The sequence below is a fragment of the Solanum tuberosum genome, unplaced genomic scaffold (genome assembly GCF_000226075.1).
Source record: "Solanum tuberosum cultivar DM 1-3 516 R44 unplaced genomic scaffold, SolTub_3.0 scf00803, whole genome shotgun sequence".
Lineage (NCBI taxonomy): Eukaryota > Viridiplantae > Streptophyta > Magnoliopsida > Solanales > Solanaceae > Solanum > Solanum tuberosum.
The window spans coordinates 101,354-107,391 of NW_006239715.1; the positions used below are offsets into that span (position 1 = coordinate 101,354).

The 6,038-nt window shown below is 33.6% G+C and overlaps 1 pseudogene; it reads right to left on the reverse strand.

The window, feature by feature from the left end:
- Positions 1-3,175: 3,175 nt before the first annotated feature.
- LOC102592120 (uncharacterized) lies at positions 3,176-5,447 on the reverse strand (annotated as a pseudogene).
- Between the last annotated feature and the right edge of the window lie 591 nt (positions 5,448-6,038).

The window sequence follows — 6,038 nt, forward strand, 5'->3', positions numbered from 1 at the left end:
AATTCTACGTTATAGATTTTTTGAAAGATAAGTTTTCTTTTCAATTCATGAATAATAAATACAATTTAATTAAAGTTTTTTCTTAAACCTTTTGTCCTATAAATTGAGTTTCTTTTATTCGAAAAGATAAGCGCTCAAAAAAACTACTTTCCCTTGAAAAATATTTGTGAGACATTAATCAAAAGGTGATATCAACAATTCTAGAATAGAAGAACAACACTCTTGAATTTTACTTGTTTTGTGGTTTAGTTGAATCCCAAAGATAGAGTTGTTATTTGTTCTTCCGTTTGCTCGTGGGAGAGATTCTCACTATCTTTAAGAAACGTTTTAACATATCTCTAAGCCAAGCAAGTTTTGTTTTGGATTTCTTGTATTTTTATCATTCTTGTTCTAACAATATATATGAAGAAAGGTTCAATGAAGTTACCTTAGGTTCTTGAGTAAGATCAATATTGGTGTAGCGTAGCATTGTTTATGTTGTAATCAATTAGGTGTAGACTCTTTTGTAATTCACTTTCTCTTCTTAGTCTCTTAATATAATGTAACTTTCTGGTTTGTGCATTTCATTTTGTGAGATATTATGTTTCATATATAGACATAAAAGTATCGTCTTAACTGCATAATATAGACATTAGAAATCAAAGTTATAATCATCAATAACTAAAGTGTAAAAGTTTACAACTGCATAATATAAATACTAAATTGTAGTCATAACGGCATAAGTGTATAGATAAAACTAATGCAGTCACAATTGCATAATTGTTTCAGAAACAAACTTAGATCAAACTAATACAGTAACAATTGCATAATTGTTTTAAAAAACAAATACAGATCAAACTAATGCAGTCACAACTGCATAATTATTTAAAAACAAACAAGATCAAACTAATGTAGTTACAACTACATAATATTATTTCAAAAAACAACCAAAATTGAGAAATCGTTCTCTTCTCCATTTACTGGAAAGTTGGTGAGTTTGTTTGACTCAAGTGATTCACTTTAGCAGCATTGGACCTTGTCTTCATTATTTTGTTTTCTCTCATCTCTTGAAGACCATGTTTAGTTATAGTAGTCTTTCCTTTCCATTTTAAATTTGATCTTGGTTTATGATGCCCAAGGTTTCCAATCAATATAGAAGAGTTCGTAGGCATTCTAGGCTACAATCACAGAGATATATTGTCTTAGATGCTTGATAAGTTTAAATTGAAAAGTGTGTAAAATAATTAAGACAACTTACATTGTGGATTTTAAAACTACTTTGTGTATGTAGTATTTTCATTCCAACCATTCTAGGCTTTTTAAAAGGTGTCCCTCTTCCCCTTTTAGTAGCACCAGGAACATTAGCAGCTACATCAGTCCCTCTTTCCCTTCTGATGGCACCAACAACAACGGTAACAATCACACCAATTCTTCTTCCCCTTCTAGTGGCATCAACAGCAGCAACGACTACAACAATTCCTCTTCTAGTGGCACTAGAAACATTAGCAGTAACACCAATCCCTCTTCCTCTTCCAGTGGCACTAGAAACATTAGCAGCAACACCAATTCCTCTTCTTTTTTTAGTGGCACTAGAAACATTAGCAGCAACATAAATCTCTATTCCTCTTCTAGTGGCACCAGCAACATCAATAGCACTAGCCTATAACATAAGTTCATTACCAAAAATATTAGAGTGATTAAGATGTAAAATAACAACTAAATTTATTACAGGAACATTACCTATTTTTTAGAACTTCTTGGTCAACCTCTTCATCTCTTTCTGCTTGATTGTGATTGAGTTGGTGCTGTAGAAGAACCAACACTTGATCTTGTTGAACTAGTCTCTTTTGATCTTCCTCTTCCTTTGCCTGCATTAGCTTAACTATTCAAATGAAAACCCCTCTTATTGTGACCCTTTGCATGACAAAGGTTACAGGTCATCTGAATACCTTTTTTGGACAATTTTCATGTCTTGTTTTCATTCTGCTCCTTTCTCCTAAACAATCTAGGCCTTCATAGTAGTTTTCTTATATCAGGTGGTATAACATAAGGGTTGGTTGATTGTGGCCACATTTCCATGTTAGTAACTGGTTGAATGTAGTGACTACAGATCTTGAGACAAGTCTCCTTGCTATAACAAAGTGCAACATAGTTAATGGATTCTAATTTTATAAAATGAAGTGTAACTATAGCATGACAAAAAATGTATATTTTTTAGCATTCAAGATCTACAACTACATTTTTTATTTCTCAGATTCACAACAAATGTATTACCCTAACTGTCTTTAACCTCAAAAGTAAATTCATTATTTCATTCAAGGTTACACTTCATTGACTTTGTTGTGTTCTCTTGCAATACTTTTAATGCCATTGGAGATATGTCAATTATCTAAGTATCAGAGAACTCCCTCAATTGTCCTATTAATCTCATCACTTTGACCCTTATTTATTCAACCATTATGATGATAATTTTGTGTCTTAGCTCCAAAATTCATGAATTGAAGCTTTCATCCATGTTTTTATTAACACTATCACAATAGCTAAAAATCTTAAAGTATACCTTAGAATACCTCTCTATATTGTACCACAGTAAGTCCTCACATATTTTATTGCCTAACTTTTTCATATGAACCAAATTTCTTCTCAATTCTTGTTCATATGTAGATTTGGCGCATCTCCAAAAACAATTTCTTCTTTTAATGCCTTTCCTTTTCTTGAACCAGTTGGCTAGAATGTGTTTATTCTTTTTTGCAGAACATCTTGAATAGCTTTGTCAAGACCCTTCAACAAAATTTAAACATATTAGACAACATGAGTATTATTAATGAATAAAATACCTAATGAATAAATGAAAATAGAAGAAAAATACCTTTTGTATATCGGTAATGGTTGTCAATTCTGATCCATGTCCAAGCTCAAGATCATCTCTTAAAAGCCTGATAAACCATCTCCAAGTGAATATGTTTTCAACTTCACCCACTGCCCATGCAGTGGTAGAATTTGGTTGTTCTGTCCTAACCAGTGTTGTCAAAAGCGAAAAGCGCAATAAAGCGCTAAAGCCCTGATAGAGCTTAAAGCGCAAAGCGCACTAAAAGTGTGGGCTTCACTAAAAAAAAAGCGCACTATGAAGATTTTTAAAAATAATAATAATAATATATATATATAATTAATTATATATATACTATAGAACGTAATAGACACAAAAATTGTAAATATATAGTGCTTATAATGAAGATTGGTTTATCAAAACATATGTTGCTTATATATTCTACTTCTTTCTAATCACTAGAATAATATTCTTCCATATCATCTTCCTCAATAGGGTGATTCTCATTGGTATCAGTATCACTAGATTTATAGCCTTCAATCTCTTCTTCCCCTGACTCATCTGAATCAACCTCATCTTCTATGTCAACACGTGGAGCTCGGGAGCTTGAGGCATTAGTTGTAATAACTTGCGACTGTCTCTTTTGTCGCCTTGTGTATGCCAACACATCCTCACTGCCCGACGCTCTTGAAACATCACCCCAAGTTAAGTTGTCATCACCAAACACCAATTCATCTTCTGTTTCCATATTAATACCCATCTTCCCAACCAACCATTCATTACTATGATCAATGTTATCCAACGAGATTGGATCAATGACACTCCGCAAGTCATAACGAGCTTGTAAAGCACAATTATACTTAACAAACACTAGATCATTCAATCTTTGATGCTCCAATCTGTTTCTTTTTTTGGTATGGATCTGTTGCATTGGTTAGTGTTAGTAAATTAGTCTAATTGATTAACTATGCAAAGAAAAATTAATAAATATGATGTATACCACTACGAGCACTTAGTACTTACATGCTCAAACACACTCCAGTTACGCTCACATCCAGCAGAACTAGCTGTTAAACCCAAAATTCTATGGCTAATTTTTGGAGATTGGGAGCTGAATTACCATATAAATTCCACCATTCAACTGTAAAAAGTGTTATGTAGACATCATTATGTATAAGTTATTACCTAAGTAAGAAGTATTAAGTAAACTTTTAAACATAAACTAAATAATTAATAATTTTAATGTTATTGTATTCACTTACCAGGAGATCTTTTCGTTCTAGCTCTTTTTGCAATAGGAAGGCCAAATTGTTGTTCAGCTCTTGTGTACAATGCTATCTCTGATATGATCTTGTCTTGTACTTCAGTCCTTGGAACCAATTTTTCAATACAAGCATACAACCCATCTGTTACTTCTTGACAATTCTCAATACCTGGATTTTGAAAGAAGAACTCTGGATTTAAATAATGTCCAGCAGCATGTAATGGATGATGCAATTGGCATTGCCATCTTTCATCAATAATCTTAAAGATATCTTTATACTTTGCAGCATTCCCTTCAAATGCCTTTGCAATAGCCTCCTTAGCTCTATCCACAGCTTCATAAATGTACCCCATGGCAGGTTTTTTCTCATTATCAGCTAATCGCAACACTTTAACAAGAGGCCCCATTATCTTCAAAATATTAGAAACCTGACTCCAGAATGTTGCCGTCAAGACAATATGTGTTGCACTTTTCCCCCTTGGTAACTTAGCCCACCTACTAATCACCCATTTGTCAGATGTAAACATTGCTCGCAGATTTGTTTTTTGACAATGCAACCGTTGCAAAGTCAGAAAACTCGTTGCAAATCGAGTAATTCCACATTTCACCAACTCTTTATTTTTAGTGAAATGTCTCATCATATTTAAGACTCCTGAGTGTCCATAAATGAAACTGACAAGGGCAATTGCTTTTTGGAGGGTCTTCTTGATGATAGGAATCTTCCCTATGTCTTCTAACATAAGATCTATACAATGAGCTGCACATGGCGTCCAAAATATGTGTGGTCTTTTTCTCTGTAACAGTTGACCTATAGAAAAAAAGGGTAAATAGATATGTTAAAATTTAGAAATCAAAACTTTGATCGATATTAGAAAGTAAAACATAAAACTTAGATTTTTAAAGCAATAAATTCTTACCAGCCAACACAAAGTTGCTACCATTATCACTTACAATTTGAACCACATTCTGTTCTCCAACGCGTTCCACATATCTATCTAGCAATTCACATAACTTCTCTCCGGTCTTAACAAGTGAGGAAGCATCTATCGACTCAATAAACACTGTTCCATGTGGAGAATTCACCAAAAAGTTTATCAAAGTTCTCTGTTTTTTATCTGTCCAACCATCTGCCATAATGGAAGTTCCATACTTCACCCATTCTTCTCTATGTCTGTTTATAATCTCATTGGTCAACTCAACTTCCTTCCTAAGTAATGGAACTCTTAATTCATGGTAGCTTGGAGGCTTCAAGTTTGGACCATACCTTCCTACAGCCTCAATTGCTTCCTTAAAACTTTTTGAGCGAGCTACATTGAATGGGATCCCATTATCATAAAAGAAGCGAGCTACTTTTTGAATCGTCATTGCTCTTGCTTCTTTATCGCACGAGTCTTTGATATTTGTTTGCCTAAGTGTTCCACGCTTTTGTAGAAACATATCCATAGGTCCCTTTCCTTTGGCCAGTTTCTTATTAGAGCCACTAGGAAAGCTTCCTCCGCCTCTTTTCTTATGATTGATCTCTTGGACTTCATCTTCTCCACCAATATTGTCTTGATATTCAAACTCATCAAATTCGGGAAACTCGTTAGTATAGACTTCCTTTCTTATTTTTTTCTCCTCCATGTAATTTTTCAGTTCCTCTCTAACCTCCTCTGGGCATTTTTTACACTTCGCTGCATTCCTAAAATTTCCAATCAAATGTTGTTTTGCCCAATTAATTCCACCCGTGGTTGTTTTTCCACAAAAATTGCACGTGACTCTTGTAGTGTCATCGGGGTCCTTCAAGTAGTTATATTTCCAACCAGGATCCCTTCTATTGCCTTTAGACAAGTCCTCTGCCATTTCTACTTCTGAAAAAAGAAGAAGTTATAATATAGCAGTTATAATTTCTAAATAATAAATAATAATACACAACAAAAAAAAAAAAAGGGACACATGTTCTTTGTTATTTTTAAGCTGAAACAAAAA